Genomic DNA, 21,636 nt, shown 5'->3' with positions numbered 1-21,636 from the left:
CTCACTGCAAGCTCCGCCTCCCGAGTTCACGCCATTCTCCTGCCTCAGCCTCCTCGAGTAGCTGGGACTACAGGCGCCTGACACCACACCCGTCTAATTTTTTGTATTTTTAGTAGAGACGAGGTTTCACCATGTTAGCCAGGATGGTCTCGATTTCCTGACCTCGTGATTCGCCCACCTCGACCTCCTAAAGTGCTGGGATTACAGGCGTGAGCCACCGTGCCCGGCCAAAGAGAGGAACTTTGTACCTTAGTGGGTGTCATTTTAACCTTCTGGATTGTTTAAGGGAGTCCAAGTGTTTCCCAAGATGACATTCTAGTTCCCATGTATTGAGTACCATCTATTGAGTGCCCACAATATAGCAACCATTTTGAATTAGTTCATTTACACTCATTTTTTTCTCTTCTCACCACAGTCCTGTGACATGTACTATCTCCTTTTCTCTGATGTAGGCACTAAGGATCAGAGATGAGAGATTTGGTCAAAGCCTAAGAGTAAGTGACAAAGCTGGTAGGTCTAACTTAAAAGCAGCCTTGTAGTCCCTTACTGTATTGTCTTCAGAGGAACCCTTCCCACATCAATGATTTCAACAACAGACCCTGGAATTTTTGTCTTTGGAGATGAATTAATTACCCATCCCCAACACCAACCCCTCATCCTCCCACTTGTGATCAACCAACTCAGTTATCAGAGGTAGCTTATTATAATTTCAGACAGCCTTTCCCTCGATTAAGCAAAAATGTTTTCTCCTCTAATTCCATCCACTCAAATCTAGTTTTGCCTTCTCAATCACACGGTTTTTTTTTACATGATATTTCTGGCATAATTGAAGAAAGTTAGCACATCTTCTCTAGGACCTCCACAAAGGAAATCATCAGCCACTCCTGATATAACACCTTTTGGGTCTCCTCACACTCCTCTAGTCAATTTTTCTCTAGTTCAGAATTTCCATGCTAGTGATTCACAGACTCTGGAGAATTGCAGTGTCTTTAGCTCTGATCCCCACAGCTCACAACAGTGCAGGGCACAGGGTAAATGGGGTAAATGCTCAAAGAACACTTACTGAATGAAGAAATGAGAAAATGAGTTTGGCACATTGCAAACATTAATTGACAATTACTTTGATCACTAAGAATTAGTGCTAATCTGTTAACGACCACCTTCATTCTTTGTATATATTCCCTTTACTCTCCTTGACAAGGGTGTCTGTGTGTTCTGCTCCTTTGTTTGTTGGTTGTTTTGTTTTGTTTTCCATTTCCCCTCCAGAATTCACTGCTTACGGTGTTTGGACAGTCTTCAAAAAGTGACAGTCTGGCTAGCATGAACAGTAACAAGATGTATTCTTTATGTTTAGGGTTATGCTTGTTTGATTTGGTTAGTCGTGCTTAAAACAAAATGGCTAGGTTTCTCTTTTGCTTTTATTACCCAAGAGAAGAAGAAAACATTTTACACAGTTCTTTTGACTACTTCCAGACTTTTTTCTGGTGGTGGTCAAAGAATATATGTACTAAATGTAGGTTTATGGACAAATAAAGATACATGTTTAAAAATCAATGTTTATTTAGCAAGAGTATTAGAGTTAGGGTCTATTCTGTAGTCTTTTTATAGTTTCAGGCACTTCTAGGCATGTCTCCTGAGCCAGCAGGATGAATCTGTCAGGGATATAACTTCATGAATGCATAAAAGTTCTTATAGGAAGGATTATGATGATGGCTGTTGGCCAGACCCCAGGACCAAGACCTGCCTGGCCAAAAGCCACTTATTAACAGTCCCAGTCCTGGTGTAAGTGAGGGAAAAAACTCTTTCAGGTGAATGGATAAAAAGAGTTGAAGTACCAAACTCAATACAGGGACAACAGTCAGGGTTAGAAGGCAAGAGATGAATGCCTGAAAGCAGAACTTCGAGCAATTTGAGCCCCGAAACAAAAAGGCGACACAGGTAGGGGAGCAGATTCCCTGTCAGCTGAGAGACTGCTAGCGGGAGGACATGAAGCAAAGTGAGTGCTCTCAGGAGGATTAGCAGTGAACAGGAGTCAATGCATTGGCCAGAATCATGGATAGCGACTGGATGTGAACAGACTAGGAAGTTCACGGGTACACTGGTTACTCTTTCCCATGAGCTATTTGGAGCTCAGAGTCTAGCAATAATGCTAATACAGCCTGGGACAGAAAATTGCTATTTTGTTAGTGTTAATTGATTGTTATAGTACTGGCTGGTATAACCTTGACTATTTTACCTAAATTAAAACTTTTAAAAAAATTATTGGTCGTTAATTATAATACATTTTCCTTTCACACTTCCTCTGAGTTCCCAGCATTGAAGGAGCAGAGGTACTCTAGAAGGAGGCAAACAATCTTTCTTGTATCATTAACTTCAATAAAACAGGAAACATTTCTCTCCAAATTTTATCATTGTGTCACTACTCTGTGGTTATCTACTGCATAGCTCAAGATAGAAATTGAATTATTTCCTTTTTATTAGAGATAACTTATTTTAACATGTTATCTTAATTTGGAGATTAAGGCGGTTGCAAATAATTTCTACTGAAATAAAATGCCCTGGCACATGTAAGAATTATAAAACTGTCTGGTTGAAATCCTCTACTCTCTTGGATACTCTAAGCCAAATTAATTGATCTTTTTAGGTGGAACAATTCAACTTTCCATATTATCACTGGTCTTTTCTAGAACTTCATCTTTATTTATTTATTTATTTATTTATTATTTTTTTGAGATGGAGTCTCGCTCTCTAACCCAGGCTAGAGTGCAGCGACGTGATCTCCGTTCACTGCAAGCTCCGCATCCTGGGTTCATGCCATTCTCCTGCCTCAGCCTCCCAAGTAGCTGGGACTACAGGTACCTGCCACCATGCCCAGCTAATTTTTTGTATTTTTAGTAGAGACAGGGTTTCATTGTGTTAGCCAGGATTGTCTTGATCTCCTGACCTTGTGATCCACTTGCCTCGGCCTCCCAAAGTGCTGGGATTACAGGCATGAGCCACCGTGCCCGGCCTTCATCTTTATTTTTAACTAAGACATATTATATATTCTTCACACAAAAACTTCTGTGATGCTGTGTGCCTTCAGGAGATAAAACAGCAAATTTGTACTATCCCAGAACAATTTCTGCTTTACTAAGCCGTCAAACAGTAATATATTGGAATGTTAGTCAGGACTTACTGATTTATTAATTCCATTTTCCCTCGAAAAATCAAGAAAAAGCAATTTTCAAACATTTATTAGGTTCATGCTATTTGAGTCTCTTCTTTGTTTTATATGTACAGAAGTTTTAATATTCTGCAATTAAGTCTATCAATCTCCAATTATGATTTGTGCCTTCAATGTCATGTTAGACAAGATTATAAAATTATTTGCCAATCTATTTTCCTCCAGTTATGTCTCTTGTTGTTCTGCTTTTATCAATCTGACAAGTATTTGTATATTGTATAAATAAAATATCCAAATTTACATGTTTTCCTAATATTAACTAATTATTGTTGTTGTGCTTTTTGAAGAGTCACTACTTTCTCCCTCAACATAAAGTGTGGTTTTTCTTATGCATTACTTTTACATGTGCTTTGATCTGTTTGGGGTCTTCTCAAACTGACTTGGCTTCTCTAAGTTTCTATGTTAGTAAACAGTACCACACAGTTTTAATAATTGTAACTTTTTAATATGCTTTAATACTGGGAAATAGCAAGTTTCATCTTTCTTCTTTTTTCAAAAATGTACCTTTTCCAGACTGTCCATGCTTCCAGATGAATTTTGATAATCATTTTGCCAAGCTGTCACCCAAATCCTTTTTGGGATTTTAAATGAAATTATACTAACTTTATAAATTAATTTGAGGAACCTAACATCTGCTCAACATCTATTATACTCAACCAAGAATATAATATAAACCTTCATTATTGCTAATTTTTCTTTCTGCATAACACACTTAACAGCCAATTGTTTATCTTGTATTTCTCTATAGATGTCATTTTCTTAATTTAAGTCTTGTACATTTCTTTAACAGTTTATTCATAGCTATATAATATTTAATTGCTATGATGAGTTTTTAAAATGTTTTTTATTTGTTGCTGTCATAGAAAAACCAACTGATTTTTACACATTTATCTTTTGTAGGGTTACTTAACAAAGTTCATTACCCTAATGGTTCTTCAGTTAATTTTCTTGGGATTTTTAGTAAAATATATATTTTTAACAAAAAAAGATGTAATCTTTTTTATAATAATTATCACCTTTGAGAGGTAGCATAATATGGTATTTATGATTAAAGACTCATGGGTCAAACCATATGAGTTTTAATTCAGCTCTGCTACTTATTAGCTTCATGACCTTGCCCTTGTTACTTAGCATCTCTTGGCCTCAGCTTCCTAATTTGTAAAATAGAATGATAATAGTCCATATCTCCTAGGATTGTTGTGAGGATTAAATGAGTTAATATTTGTAAACCATTTAGAACAGTTCCTAGCATATATAGGAAAAATGCAGAAAATATTAGTCTTTTAAAACATTTATTGCATTGGTTAAAATTTGTTAAATGGTATTAACTATAAGTGATGAAATTGGTCATGTAGTAAGCTACTAGGGTTTTTCTGCTTTGTTGAAATCACTTTTTTGTATTTTAATGACGTCTCTCTATTCCTAAATTACTATGTTACATGTATGTGTATTTTCTTAAAAGAAATATGGTTGTATTTTATCAAAGGTCATTTGAAATCTATTTGGAAGTTAAAATAGGGGTTTTATTCTTTGGTCTAAGATTATGAAATCACTTTAATAAGTTTCCTGATACTGAACCACTTTTACATACCTAGAATAAACACAATGTGTTGTATTATTCTATTTTATTGATACCTACATTGTTTAGCTAGTATTTCAATGAATTTTTATGATTTTCTTTTTTGTGATACTTTTATTAGTTTTGTTTTTTTCTTTTACTTTTTTAGTATTGTGTTTCTTATTAAATAAATCAGAAAAATGTTTTCTCTTTCAAAGAATTCATAGAGTATAGGGATAATTTGTTCCTTAAGAGTGTATACTTCTAGTAACTGATTACAAATAGCTGATGAAAATAAGATACTATAGTCATTTAAACATAGTGCTTTACCTCCCACCAAACATTTCTATTCAAGCTGGTCAAGGACATAGGCTTATGCATCCGACAAAATTAGGCTCAAGTCCTAACTCACCACCCACTTGCTAAATGTGTGCATTTGGCAAGGTATGCTTGTATCACAAGAAATAACCATGCCTCTTTACCTTCCTCATAGAGTTATTGTGAGAATTAAGTAAGATTATGCTTATAAATCACTGTATACTCAGCCCACAATATAGACCTAATAAATTATTTTATATATTAGTTTTAATTTTCCTTAAGTACAAAATAATTTGTTTTTATAATTCTACTTATTTTGTTCTCATATGGAGATTCTAGTGGTTTATGTAGAAACATAAATTGTTTGGGTAAAATTATTTGTGTGAAATTAGTTTATAATAAAAGTAGATTTTAATTAGGACATGTTATTCTTAAATTTATTTTTAGACATGTTGACATAAATTTAAATTTTCACATCAAAGTAAAAATGCTCTGGTGAGCCATGGAAATGAACCTATTGTCAATGTTTAAACAAAATCACGGAGGGTTAATAGGAAAGTTATATACTAGTTTTAAGAAGACTAGGCAATGAGCCTAAACCAAACATAACGTCTTCCACTCCTTCCTGCTCCCCTGGAGTTCTGTTCTAGTAGGAATCTGAGAGGGGGAGAAGAACTTTGGAGCCTCCCCTCAGGCTGCTGCTGACCTTGGGTTCTCTTGCTCTGTCACCTAAGCTGTAGTGGAGAAGCAAGGTTCTCACCCTGGGTAGGAGAATGTAGCACTAAGGGATCCAGGTGCCCTCAAACACAAGTTTTACCAAACTGATAACATTTATATATTTATTTTTTATTTATTTATTTATTTTTGTTATACTTTAGTTCTGGGATACATGTACAGAATGTGCAGGTTTGTTACATAGGTATACATGTGCCATAGTGGTGGTTTGCTGCACCCATCAACCCGCCATCTACATTAGGTATTTCTCCTAATGTCATCCCTCCCCTTGCCCCACACCCCGACAGGCCCCAGTGTGTGATATTCCCCTCCATGTCCATGTGTTGTCAGTGTTCAACCCCTACTTATGAGTGAGAACATGCGGTGTTTGGTTTTCTGTTCCTGTGTTACAAACTAATAACATTTTTACGAAATAATAATAAGACTGCAATATGAATGTGGCCTCAGTTTTCAAAGGATGCACTACTGATGTAGGCAAGTACGAGTATATACAGATATCTGTCCTAGATAGATTGATTGATAGATAGATAGATAGATAGATAGATAGATAGATAGATGATTGATAGATAGATAGATAGATAGATAGATAGATAGATAGATAGATAGGACAGATATCTGTGAGATACCAGCACACAAAAACCTGTCTCTAAAACAAGTATTAACCTGAGGTTTAGTCATCAAGAATATTTAATTGGCCGGGCACAGTGGCTCAAGCCTGTAATCCCAGCACTTTGGGAGGCTGAGACGGGTGGATCACGAGGTCAGGAGATCGAGACCATCCTGGCTAACACGGTGAAACCCCGTCTCTATTAAAAAATACAAAAAACTAGCCAGGTGAGGTGGTGGGCGCCTGTAATCCCAGCTACTCGGGAGGCTGAGGCGGGAGAATGGCGTGAACCTGGGAGGCAGAGCTTGCAGTGAGCTGAGATCCGGCCACTGCACTCCAGCCTGGGTGACAGAACAAGACTCCATCTCAAAAAAAAAAAATATATTTAATTGTATGTACTAATTATAATTCTATCACTATGGTCTCTGAGGAGAGTAGTAATAAGAAAAGCAGTCAGTTTATAAGATCTGATAGGCAGTATGAATTTTTCTTCTATTTTAAAGGCTATAAATTTCAAAATATCATTCTGATGGGCGAGCCGCCTCTACGAGAACCATTTAAATAGGCATAGCTAAGAGTGGAAATACCAAACCAAGCTCAGCCTCTACTAATCACTTATCCCTGGCAGACACGAGTTGAAAATGTGTATCTCAAGGTCCCAGTATGTATTGTTTGCTATTAATTAGAAATTAACAGTATATTCTATCAACCTTATATTAAACTACATTGTTTTCTAAAATGAAGATATCCCGCCTTACATTTTCTTTGCTGTCATCTGGCTTTATAGCAACAAATATATTTTTAGGAACATGTTCAATATATTATTCCATATGTTCCAAGATCAATGGAACAAAAATGTACTTACTCCTATCTTTCCTGTCCCTGGCACAGGGTTTCCTGCTTCTCCCAGAGTTCTCTTGATTGAGTGTCTTTTCAGTATAGCATGACTCCTGAAGGAAACAAAGGCAGGAAAAGATTTATTAAGATAAACATTTCTAGTTTCTTGTCTCTTGCAAAAAAGAACAAGTTGTTCCTTAGACAAAAAAGTCTAATTTAGTGACCAAATGTCATATGTTTTTAAAACAACATTCATTGTCTTTTTTATTCCTTTCCCCCAAATTGTTTTATTCAGTTTCTCTGATAGCAAGAGAAGGACACATTTTCTTGAGTAAGCAGCTCCATACACCCAGATAAATAAGGAATGTATTTCTTTGTATTATTTTGTTCACCATTCAAACACATCAATTGTATTCTGAGCAGTCTTTCTCGTGTTTTGCTCTAAAACTGTGTAACATGAACAGTCAGAGACATTCTTACTGATGGTAAAATCAACAAGAAAGCAAGATTTTTTTTATATTTTCAAATTTCAATTGGAAATAGATTCACTAGGTGAATGATAGCCTTTCTCAAATGTGTGATTTAAAAAGCAATATATCCCTGCAACCGTTCACCTTTGAATTTAAATACCAAGGAGCAAGGACAATGTTTTCCTAATCACAAGATCTAGTGATTGGAATTGTTGGAGAGAAATGAATCCAATAAAATCCAGTCTATGCATAATGCCTCACCATCAAGAGGCAATATAACATTTTGCTATGAATAGGTAGCAAATTCACTTGAATATTTTTTTCTGATCATATTCTTTTAGGTATTTATATGTAAAAAAGTCACCATTTAAAAACTGGTTATTAGTTTGAAATAGCTGGAAAACAACCGAGTTATTTTCATTTACATATATACTTCTGTGGAGGTGGCCACAGTTGATCACTGGGTTAACCAGATGCCCTTTCACTCAGGCACTCTACATACTTGAGCAGACACATAGTAAATGCTTAGATGTTAAAAATGAATGAACCATGTCTCTTTCATTCTATGAAGATCATCTGTTTCTTTTTCTAAATGTGGGGCCAGTAATGTCAACATTCATCTGTTCGTATACTAGGGTTATTCAGAGCAGGGAAGAGTCTAGTTTCATATTATGTATTCAAGGATCAATGTTGTCTGCTGTCTTCTCTTCCCTACTCCTTTCTAATAAACCATCAGATTCTATCTATTCCAGGCTCTTAATGTTCTTCAAGTCACTCTTCCTTCCAATTCTATTTGCATGGGCAAATCTAGTTCAACTCTTCCCAGTCATAGTTTCTTCCATGCCACCCATTCTTCCAGGGGTTATGACACCTCTCACTAGTCTCCCTGGCCTGAGTCATTCCCCTTCCAAACCATTCTCCACACACCTTTCACACTGGGACAGTAACTGAACTTCCAATCTGTATAAAACCCAAGAACTATATGTAGTGGAGATCACTATGATTCTCAAATAAAGTATCTTTTCCCCCAAATGTCAACATCGTTATGTTAGCCACTCTTAGTTTTCAAATAGTTTGATTACTCTCTCCTTTGCTTCTCACATAGTTTACAAATACACCACCAAAAGAATGTCGTAAAGACATTGAAACATAAAGACAGAAGCACTGAACTCAGTTGTAGTTTCAACTCATCTATTTATCAGCTGTTGATTTTGAGTAGTCATCTCCTTTCCTGGAGGTGAACGGCAGAACTTGGCTCATCAAATGGCACAATAATATTAATTCTATCTGTCTCTCCAGGTTGTTCTGAGATTTAAGGAAGTTCACATACAATGAAATTCCAAATATACAGTTATTACGCTCCCTGAAGATCTGCAAAAGTATAAACTTGCTTCTTTTGTTTAACACTAAATTCAGATTGGGACCCAAGAGGTATCTGTGATCACACTCTTAAGTCTTACAGCTTTCTTTTGGAAAGAAGTTTGTTCTGGCTTCCCCCACACCCCCCAAAAAAGAGCACCAAAGGAATTAAACTGTAATATACTTTGATGTCAAAGACACTCTGAATCTAAAAGAGTGGGAAAAAGGAAAGGGAGCTCAAAACAGTGACAAATCTCAATTGGCTGAACCTGCCATTTAATTAAAATAACTCAACTGCCATATGTAGCACAGATTTTAATGCCATCTTCTTCAAACTCTGCTAATATCTCCAGACATTACTGGACACTAATAGAAAATATGTCCCTATTCTCTGTCATTGTGTTGTAGAGTTTTAAATGAAAGAAATGTAGAGTGTGTGCAATAGGATGTTTGTTTGTTCTGTTTCCAAAGAGGAAATAAAAGATATCAACCAAATATTCCTTAATATATAATTAGCACTGTGACCTCAGCTCAAGGAAGTCTTTATTTTAGACATAAAAATGACAAAAAATGCTGCTAATCCACGTTTTCCTTTCCTTCAACCCCTGAGTTCTCATGAGCATCCCATCCTGCTGGTTTCCAGGTAACTTTTCTATGGGCTTTTGGATGAGCATTGGTTGCAAATACTTTTGGAAGATACTGATTATCCTACTTAACCTCTTTACTGTTTTAGATCACTGGGTAATTAGCCAAACAGGGCACTGAGGATCATAAACTGAAAAGAAACAGATATAGCATATCTGTGCAGTATCAATTTCATCAGGCTAATGGATTGAAAATGGTAATTTTAATAGTGCTTTTTGAAAATTATTGTTAAAAATCATATAAAATTTATCATCTTAATTATTTTTAAGTATATAGTTCAGTATTTATCATATTCATATTGTTATACAACCAATCTCCACAACTTCTTTGTCTTGCAAAAACTGAAACTTCATACCCATTAAGCTACCACCTCCATTTTTCTTTCCAAAACCCCTAACCATCATCTTACTGTTTATATAAATTTTACTATCTAGATAGTTTATAAGTGGAATCATATAGTATTTGTCTTTTTGTGACTAGCTCATTTCACTTAGCATAATGTTCTCAAAGTTTATCTATGTGGCAACATGTGTCAGAATTTCTTTTCTCTTTTAGGCTGAATAAAGCCTTAAATAAAAATACTCTAATGTATATGCCATATTTTGTTTATGTGTTCATCCATCAATGGACACTTGAGTTACTTTCACCTTTTGGATATTGTAAATAATGTTACTGTGAACATGGGTGTACCAATATCCCCTCAGCACCCTGCTTTCAAATCTTCTGGATATATACACAGAAGTGGAATTGCTGGGCCCTATGGTAATAGTATTTCTTTTTAGCATAATTATTTACAATGGTTTTGATTTACAAAAAAAATTTAAGATAATACAGAAAGTTCCTCTAGTGTTCCATACCCAGTTTCCCCTATTATTAGTATCTTACATTAGTATGGTACATTTATTACAATTAATGAACTAATATTGATATGCTGTTGTCAACTAAATCACATACTTCATCTCTCTTTAGTTTTTATCCAATGCCCTTATGGTATTTTGGAGTGTCATTTAGGATACCGCATTACATTTAGTTATCATGTTTCCTCTTTGCTGTGACATTTTCTTAGACTTTCCTCGTTTTTAATGACCTTAATAGTTTGACAGATATTTTGTAGAATGTCTTTCAATTGCGATTTGCCTGGTGTTTTTCTCATGATTAGACTGTAGCTATGGGATTTTGGGAGGAAGACCACATAGGAAAAGTGCCATTTTCATCACATCATATCAAGGGTCTGTAAAATCAATACGGCATCACTACCGATGTTGACCTTGATGAGATAGTGTTTGTTAGGTTTCTCCACTGAAAAGTTAGTCTGCCTCTTGCTGCTTTCCACAGTATTTTTGGGAAAGAAGTCACTACATGTAGCCCACAATTAAGAAGAAAGGAGTTATTTTCTACCTCCTTGAGGATATTGTATCTACATAAATTATTTGGAATTCTTCTGCACAGGAGATTTATCTCTTCTTCTCATTTATTTATGTATTCAATTATTTATTCATAATTATACGAACTCATGGTGGATATTACATTTTATACTTTGGATTATAATCCAGTAGTACTTTATTATGCTCTGCAAATTGTTCCAGATTGGGTCATCATTAGCTCTTTCAGTTGGCTCCTGTAGTATTTTTCCTGTTAATGCATTGCATTATGTATCACCACTCAATATTTCAGCCTTGACATCTAGCATATAGCTCTATCTGGGTAATACAGCTAAGAAAAGCTTATTCAAGTACAATGAAAGACAGAGAGTATTACGAAGCAGGTGTAATGAACATTGTGGTGTGCCACCAGATGCCCCCTTCAGGACTGAACTATTCATTTCCCCAGCTGATTATCAGTGGCTGATGGCCCTCAACTGAAAACTTCCAATTATGAGTTGCTGCAGGGCATAAAGAACCTGCACTGAGCCCTCGTTTGGACTGATTCTGAGGGCACATCCCAGCTGCTGAGTTCCCCATGGAATCAGCTTTCCCCGCTACCCAGGAATGTTTCCTGTATACACAAACAACACTAGGTAACCTCAAGTAAGGGAGATAAGATGAAAATCAGTATATTGAACACAAGCAACTTGAAAGAAATTGGCTACAGAGAGGAGAGAATTTAAATTGTGAAAAATGTAGTGAGTCAGGTCAGGCTAGGTTATAAGGAATCCTGAAAGCCAGGCAAAAGGTTTAAGATTGAATTAGTAGCAATAAGTCTAACTGGGGGTGCAGTCCAATAAAGTATGATGTAGCCATACGAATAAATAGTATCTAGCTATAAGAAACCAGAAATTGTAGCTAACATTTAGTCTGGCTATTAATGCACAGGACATACTTTGTATACGCTATGTCATTAAATCTTTGTTACAACTATTAAGATCTCAATTTTGCAAATGACAAAACTGAAGCTCAAAAATATTCACTAACTTACCCAAGATCACATAGCTAAGAAGCCACTAGACAGATTCAGACTTTGCTCTGTATTACTCTTTAAGTAATGCTATTCTACTCACCAAGTCTTAAAGAATATGTAATCATAAGACATGGCAAATGTTTCATAAATGTTAAATGAAAGAACTGGGTACACTCGATAGACAATAGAATCACAATTTTGTTTTTTTAAAAGTATATATGTTAATCCCATACATAACAAAATGTAAATGTTTTCTGTAAGATGATATACAATTAAAATATTGTATGATTTTAATTAACTTATTTATTTTCTGCATTTTATATACTTTATAAATTAAATCATGTTCTTTCTAATCAGAGAGAAATTAATGATATTTTATAAAAAGAAGTTTCTTTATCAGTAAATGAGGGATCACCATAAAAGTGTCTATGTTATGTCAAGAAAGGATGTAGAACAATTAGCTGTCTGCAAGACTGAAGAAAAATGAATGAAGGCTATTTGGGGTAATAAGTCAAGTGTTTTAGTTTGCAACTAAAAGTTGATAAATGTGAAAGATATCAACATAATTTATGCCAGGGTTGATTGTTGATTTGGGTAGGGAGAAAAGAGAGTCAAATATACCCCGGGAATTATCCAGAAAAGGAATAACTGGCAAGAAAAGTTGGAAGGAACATGATGAGTTCAAATTAAGGCATTCAGATATTCAGTGAGTGTAATTCAACCAAGAAGAGCTTATCCAATAGGCAGCTGGAAAACAATATTAACAGTAAATACAATCAATTGATCAAATCCAGTAAATACAATCAAAAACAGTAAATACAATCACAATTGACAAAAATCAGGGAGTAACTTAAGAAGTGATACATTTTAACTCATGCATTTAGACAAGCCAACAAAAGTGTACAAATTAATTATAGAAAGATAAGAGCAGAGTGCTAGGACTAAAACTCACAGAAGTTAAAATTTGGTGAGACGAATGTTAACCAGAGTTTAGAAAATTTACATTTTCCTTTGAATTGCATAGGTGTTATCAGGTAAAGAAAAACAACTCTCAATGTGATATAATTTTTGTTTGAAAGTTATCACCTCATATTAAGAAGGATCTTTCAGTGTGTTCGTTTATTCATTTATCCATTCATATATTAAAAAACAATATTTACTGAGTGCTTCCTTTGTATGAGAACTTGTACAAGTTGTGATAAAACGTGGTTGTTTGGATCCCTTGGCCACATAGGGCTAGCAATAAATAGCAAAAGATTAACACAAATAGGTCACATGAAAAACATTCTGCTTCATCTGTCTAGAACACACATTTCCTTTTGCTCTTCCTAGAAGGGTGTGAGCCATTTTTAATGGCCCAACTCAAATGCTGCCTCTTCTCTGAAGCTGTAGGAATTGTTCCAGATTGGTATTAATCATAATCTCTGCCCCCAAATCATTCTTTTCATGACTCTCTGATGCTTTCTGTTACAGCCATGTGTGATAGTCTTCCCCAGAGCCTGTGAACATCTTGAATGGCAATATTTTATTCAATTATCTGTAGGATTTAGGACAACATATTTTAGGTATTCAATAAGTGATCATTGAATGGAAATTCATAAATCTTTACTCATATTAGCAAAAGGTATATAATAACTTTAAAGAATGTTTGAAAATGTGTTTTACACTCATTTTTGCTCCATAAAGTTCAAAAAGGGTGAATTTATACAGTTGTGAAAATATGAACCACTCAAGTGTATTCATTAATAAGTATTCACAACAAAATTAGCATTATTCTATTCAACTTCTCTAATTTAGTTAATATTAATTTTTCATTTCATTGACCTCTAATCTATCTATCTATCATCTATCTATCTATCTCTCTCTCTATCCGTCTATCTATATTTTGAGATAGGATCTCGTTCTATCACCAGGCTGAAGTGCAGTAGTGCAATCCTGGCTCACTGCAGTCTTGATCTTCTGGGCTCAAGAGATCCTCCCATCTCAGCCTCCTGAGTAGCTGGAATTACAGCTGCATGCCACCGCACCTGACTAATTGTTGTATTTTTTGTAGAGATAGAGTTTGTCCATGTTGCCCAGGCTGATCTCAAACTTCTGGGCTCAAGCTAAGCACCTGCCTAGGCCTCCCAAAGTACTGGGATTACAGGCGTGAGCCACTGAAGCTGACCAATCTAATCTGTTGTCTATTTCTTTCCCTATAATATATGCTTGATTTCTACAACTGTGACAGTATTTAAACTAACCTTGGCAATTGCTACATTTTCACAGCTTTCTAAAAAAAAGTTAATTAATTAATTAATTATTATTGTAAACAGAGTCTTGCCCTGTTGCCCAGACCGGAGTGCAGTGGCGCAATCTCAGCTCACTGTAGCCTCCATCTCTCGGCTTCAATTGATTCTCCTGCCTTGGCTTACCAAAGTTCTGGGATTAAAGGTGTGAGCCACCAAGCCTGGCCCTATAGTTTTTTAATTTACATAAAATTGCAAATAACCTGCTTTACACATTCACAGGCAAATCTTTTTATCTACCATGTAGTAGATACAATGGAGGAAACACAGACCGTTTTGTGGAATGGAGGGTTAGAACTAGACTAGTTGATTTAAAAACCATAAACATTTTTAATAGGCAAGGTAAAAATCAGGTTTTCTTAATTAAAAAGGTAACATCGCATTGCGCAACTGCTTTTACATAGTAGTTTGGAAAAGTTGACTCAAAGTCTTAAAAATGTTGACAAACTTTAACCCAGTAATTCCACTGTGAAACTCCTTTCACCCTTTAAGTCCCCAGGATAAATCTCTTTTTACTTTGCTACTGTTAGGAGGAAAAGGAGATAAAGGGATTTTGACATTTAAAAAACAGCTGTTCTGTGTGATCAACCTTAGTAGACACTTTGCATTTTAGTTCATTTAATCATTGTAATTAATCTATCACATAGTGGACCTTTTGCAAAGCTTAAAGATAGTGAGATGCATCCCTAAGGTGACACAGCTAATAAGTCCCAGAGCTGGGATTCAAACTCAGCTCTGTTCAACTCTAAAGCCCACAATTAATCCACTACACATCATGATGCCTCACAATATTCTTGGACTTCTGACCTGGCTTGTATACATATATTTTTTCCTCTATATAATTTTTATCTTATGATTAAATGACTGTTCCTTGATACTTAATATTTTGCTTTATATCTCAAAGTTCTAACAAATATAAATGTTTTTGGAGAATTGACTCAAAAGCAGTTCATAGACTTATTCATTACCTCTGAGTTTTCTTTTAAGGATTTCCTCTTCCTTTACATCTCATATCAAAGTTAATATGTCTTCACATCTGACACTGGAGAGAAACAAGGGCGCTAATATGCCTCCTGAATTTTTGTTTCATGTTCATAGGATGTGGATGGATACAAAGAAACTTGATTAAAAAGGTTTCCTGCTATGGACTATAGCCCAAAGAATAAAATAAGCAAACCTTGCTACCCAAATGATGTTGTAATCTTCAATCTCTTGCATTCTTTCATCATACCATTATAATTTACAAACATGTTTTGCTATGGATTTTGATTAAGTTGCCCTCATGAAATAATTTGGTACTTACAATATATTGCCATGTTTGAGAACATGGATTCTGAAGACAGACTTACTGATTATAAATCTTTATTTTGTACATTTGGCCAACTTAACCTTTCTGGAACAGCCTAGGCTTCCCTATAAGTAAAAATATCTATAATAATACCTATAATAATAGTATTTATCACATAGAGCTGTTAGGAGGTTTAAATGACACACTGAATTCTTGTCACATAGAACAATGCCTGGCACTACTGTATTTAATATGTTTTAGATTTATTAATACTCTTACACAGGAAAGATAAATGGATTGCTCCTGCCAATGATATACATGATAGAAATAGTAAAAAAAAAAAAAAAAAAATCACTCTTAAAAGTAGTTTTAAATATGGTGTCTTAGAAAAAACTTATCATTGTTCTATCACTATTCTTGTAATAATACCTTAAAAGTAACATGAATGATCTTCGACACATTTGTGTGTTTATATGCATGCATGTAAAATATCTGGGTGCAAAACTGGAGGGAAATTTTCAAGTTTTTAAATATTTTTTTAAAATAATGTAGATCCTACAGAGAGTACAGATCTCAAAGCCAAAAAAGAGGCTTCTCCTTTGTATACAGAACAAAGCCCTACCTCCTCACCCTTTGAATCAGCAGGCAAACAGTTAAAGCCCAAGGCCAGAGGTAGTGAATAAAAAAGTAGTGGGAGGGAAAGAGCTGGCCAACATTATTTCTCAAATCTGACAAGGCACATTTCTCTACTCCACAATTTAGCCTTTGATGCAACTGTGCATTACTTCAATATACTGATGATGTTATGGCTTGATCTTTAAAGTATGTGCCTGGATCTTAAGAAGAACCCATTGCTCAACACTGGCAGAACTCAGCCTTCCTTACAAGAGCTGATTAGTTTCAACTTTTTGTCAACTTTCCTAAAGAGTAATTTATGTGCTGTGTTAACTATTAAAAGTAAAATAAGACGTGGTCCTCGTGAATTGTTATGTTCTGATCTTTCTACATAGAAAGAAAATTCAAAGCATATCTCAAATATCAGTGGCAAATTCTTTTATTGATATTGAATTAAATACTCTGACATTCAGGCCTACATGACCAAAGTAAGACTTTGCTTGGTGGTTTTCCTCAAACATAAATGTTTGCTCTGGCTTAATAATGCTAATTGGAAAGTTACATATTCCATGCAGCATAAAAAATTACTTTGCATTGACCCAGAAAACTCACCTTGCAAATAAGCCTGAAGAAGAAAGAAACTGAAATCAAAGTACTTGAAACATACATGAGCTGCCAGAACTACCTGCCCTGCCCCAAGTTCATGTTTAATTAAATTTACATCAATAATTCCATAAATCACTTGTATTTTCAGAGAACTTAAGTTATCTTCTCTGATTCTAAGGTCAAATACTTACTAACAACCCCCATGCCTCTGGGGGACATTTGCCCCCTGCCTGACTGTACTGCTTCTCCAGTGGGGGCGAGCCCCCACTACTGCAAAACTCCTTGGGGGATGAAGCACCACTAGAGCACTGGTTGCTCAGCAACAACCCCTTGTGACTGATCCATGGGGACTGCTAAGCAACAGGGCTGCTTCTGACCTACCTGTTCCCAGGGCACCCCCTGCTCACTGTCTCTCAAGAGGGCCAGGTTAACAAGGGATCAGGGGCCCTAAGTGACTAGTTACATAATTTATACACACACTTTTCATAATGTTCCCCAACGAGAGTTAAATAAAAATCAGAGCAGAGCTAGTTCCTAGCTAGAGGGTACCCTTGAATGTATCCTTCATTTAAACTCTATCCTTGAAGCTTTAGAGTAGCTGTCAGAAAAACTAAAGCATTAGAACTAAAATCTTTGGCAAAAAAAGTCTAAGTATTTACAAAAAAAATGAAGAAGTCTGTTCCTTTTAAATTACGACTTTGCAAGCTTCCATAATTTCATAGAATTTTGCTATTTACTGAGTTTCTGTTAACACACAAAAAAATGGGGAAAACATAATTTAAGAGATAAATCACATGATTCTTATGGCAAAGTTATTGCTAAAATATTTGAACACATAACTCATGTTTAAGTATAGAAATTTCTATGAAGGGCCTTCAATTATCTACAGCTAAACCCACATTTTATGCCTTTGGTCTTGACTTCTCCTTAGTTCCACACACCCTAACTCAAACTCAACAAATCTAAATTAGTCATACTTCTTCAATCCACATGTGACTTACTTCTTAGAAGGCAATCACCCAGTCAATCCATCTAAAAATTTACCCACTCAGAACTTGAGTCCAGCCCTCCCCGTATTTCCTCTAATGTCCCTTACTTCTCTGTAATGGAGGAAGAGACATGTGCTCTGAAGGACATGGGCTTTCAGCCAGTACACCACTGTACAAATAAGATTCCATTTTTTCCTGTAATTTGAAACCTTCAATCAAGTCCAACCTATTCAGCATGATAGGCAAAGCACTTCTAAATCTATTTCCTATCAAACTTCCAGCTACACCTCCTGTCACTGTCCCTTAGTGTACACATTCTATTATGTTGAATTAACTCTAGTTCCCTAAACATATGCTGCACTTTAAGTCTCTTTCCTCTTCCTAGAACACTTTCCCCTTTATCTGGCAAACTAGTGGTTATCTTTCAAGATCTAACAATAACATCACCTCTACAGAGAAACCATTCCTGATTTTAGGATTACTTGTAACCATCTCTGGACATATCTATACTTGATTCATACGCTATGGTGGCTTTCATCACATCGAGTGTGCAGTTATTTACCTATCCAACACTAATCCTGTGCTTTCGAAGGGCTATTCCCTTCTTCTGTTCAACCTGATCTCCTCAGATCTGGCATATTCCTTAGCATCAAGGAGGTATTTATACTATAATTTATTAAGATTAGGGAACAGTACTCCTAGGCAAAATTGTAAAATAAATGAAGTTTGGGCATCTCTCCATTTTTAATCTCATTAATCCCCCCAGAAGCCATTAACCTATAATATCAGAGATAGGTAGTAAAGTAATTAACCAAAAACTAAAAAAGTCTATCTCCTGACCTCTAAGCTGGTCTTCTTCCTCCTAAACTGTGATGAGTCATTATACGGTAAATAAGCCAATGTCCCGCAGTGATCTAATCCATCCGGCAGTAGTAGGCTAAAATGACCAGATTGCTTGTACTCCTTTTATTATAATCATAATAACAAGAAACTCAAGGGAACTACATGGTCAGGTAAGCAAATCATCAAAAGGTGGTCTGGATCCGGTCTCAGGGAAGATAACTTTTCATTCAGATGAGCAAATCTTAAAGTAGTTTATGCAGAAATCTCTGGCGCAACTAAAGTAGGGAAAGTAATATAAAACAAAAAAACATTTAGAGCTAAACAAAAAGCAAAAAAAAGTTATTTCAATTTTTAAAAATCCTAATTCGTAATTTACAAAACAGCATTTACTCAACATGTACCTCCCTCGGCATACTAATTAAAAAACTAAATAGGAACACGAGCAAACAAGACACAAAAGCCCATGAATGCAGCAGCCGGGCATAATGTTACAAAGCCATTCAACATCTTACCTCATCGCCTTAGGAGCTAGACATGTATAACCACTTTCATGCCTTTTGTGGAACGTCTTGATTCTATGCATATGCTTATCAACTATTTTCAAATATTTTGATACTAGCCGTAAATGATTGCCTGAGTTAAACCAAGCCACACAAATTCTGATTAATGGAAAGTTGAGTTATTAGTCTATCTGTGTTGAGAAACCAAGAGAGAATTCTTAGTCTATAATGAGCTTTCCATTTCTATATACTTCTGAGTCTGTGCTCCTTTAACTAGGTACTCTTGGGAATACATTTGAGAATTCCAAGAAACACACATGACCACATAGTAAGTGAGAAGTCAGGATGTTGGATGTATATAGGAAGGCACCAGATTTCAGACAGGAGAAGGATGGGAGAAGATGACTGTACACCAATCACTAAAGTGTTCAATAAAGGAGGGGTTTGTTCAGGTTGTAAACCCTCAGCATTGATGATAGAAATGAGCAATGGTAGAGGATGGTACAGCCAGAGTGCTCAAAGGAGCAGGAGTGAGTATAAGAGGGTGGAAAAATACTGTACAGGTGGCATACGGGTGCATGAAGGATATGTGCCCCCTCTACTACTCTGAGATTATAAAATAGAAAATAATAAACAGTCTCCAATAGAAAGGGCCTAAGGGGAAGTAAGATACCCGGGGAGAGTCAAGCTTCAGGGCTAGGGGAAAAGGTGAAAGTTAATAACATCGCTTAATTTACTATTATTGAACAGTTGATCCAGGTAGCATGATGGAATGTTTTTGAAGGAAGAATACAAAGGAGACATTGGGTCAGGAGGAAGGTAGCAAGACATATAATAAAGTTTCAACACAAAGAGAAAAAATGAGCAGATGAATGATAAAATCAGACATTTGAAACATTTGAAAATTAGCTGTTTTTCAGGACCAACAAAATTATATGTTCCCAAACTGGTAGTGTGGTAATTTAGAAAAGCTGGATGCCATGATAGGGTTATAGGAAAATTTTTTTCCTTCTAGGGCTCAGGTTGTGAGTGGCAGATGTAGATCAAGGTAGCTTGGGGGAGCAGTCAGAGAGTTTGCAGTCACTTCTGTGGAACTTCTAATGGTGGTACAGCTATGAGAAAGGTGGATTTCAAGGCAGGTGTGGGGTTGAGAAGGCACAGGATGCTATTTCAAATCAATGGGGAGGGAACCCATTATAGGACAAATAGCTGTAAAACAAGTCTGGCCATTAAATAATAATAATAGTAATAATAAGGTAAGATCCCCACTTTATTTCTTACTAAAATAACTGCCAAAGGATTAAAATTTAAAATAGAAACAAAAGATGCAAAAACTACTATAAGCAAATGTAGGCAAATACTTTTACAAGTGGAAAGGCCATCTTAAACTTCACAAACTATGTGAGAATAAATTGATAACTTTGATATCCTTAAAAAAATTAAGTATCCTACAAAGCAGTGCACCCTAAATCATTAACGGTAAAAAGAAAACATTTAAAATTTGCAAAATAGACATACAAAAAGTTAATATATTTATAAATAAAAAGCTCTTGCAAACAGATTGAAACAATAGGCAAAGAATATAAAATAACAGTTCATAAAAATAACTAATAATATTCCACGCCACTACCAATCAAAAAGATATAAATATAGCTATCTTTTCCCACTGATTTCTAAATTTCAAATTTTTGAAACTGTATTAGTATGTTAGTAAAAGTATTATTTTGAATGTAAACTGCACAGGCTTTCTGTAGATATCTTGTAAAATATATCAACACTCTTTAAAAATCAACATCTTCTGATGCAGCAATTCTATATTTAGAAATTTATTCAAAGGAATTAATCAAATTGGTGTTTATAATGTATCAAAATTATGAACAGAGTTATCTACTATACTACTGCTTATAAAACTGAATTTGGTAACTTTCTGTGGAGTCACCAGAAAATTAGTTGATGGAGCCATTAAAAAACTGTCATTTTTTTGCAATGGAAATATATACTAAGATGATTTATTAAGTGGGAAACAGGGAATATGATATGATAATTTTTTGTTTTTTAAAAAAGTTATGTATATGCCAAGAATAATTTTATAGTGATTACTTCTAGTTGGTGGACAAATCAAATATAGGTAGACCTTATTTTTTTCTTAAAACTATTCTGAAATTTCCGGTTTTCATTGCAACGTATATTATCTCTAAAACATTAGTTAAAAGTGTTAAAGTTTAGGACTTGGTAGTATTTTAACTGGAAAACATTACTTGCCCAGAAAGTAACATGTGGAATAAGTCATTATTATGTAATGATAAAGAGTTGACAAAGGGAAGAGATTGAAAGAAAAAGATGTTGGAGGATATT

General features: G+C 35.2%; 1 protein-coding gene across 5 annotated transcripts in view; it reads right to left on the bottom strand.

Annotated features, from left to right (window-relative positions):
• Positions 1-21,636, bottom strand: part of PKIB (cAMP-dependent protein kinase inhibitor beta) — a 136,366-nt gene that overhangs the window by 85,292 nt on the left and 29,438 nt on the right. For all 5 annotated transcript variants that reach the window (XM_023230640.2, XM_023230644.2, XM_023230643.1 and 2 more), the window contains exon 2: positions 7,310-7,394. The gene's annotated coding sequence lies outside the window, so the exon portion shown is untranslated. The remainder of the gene's footprint in view (positions 1-7,309; positions 7,395-21,636) is intronic.

This window comes from Piliocolobus tephrosceles, chromosome 5, assembly GCF_002776525.5.
Source record: "Piliocolobus tephrosceles isolate RC106 chromosome 5, ASM277652v3, whole genome shotgun sequence".
In the NCBI taxonomy this organism is placed as follows: domain Eukaryota; kingdom Metazoa; phylum Chordata; class Mammalia; order Primates; family Cercopithecidae; genus Piliocolobus; species Piliocolobus tephrosceles.
Note: the sequence above shows the minus strand (reverse complement) of the source record. Positions and strands in the feature narration are given on the sequence as shown.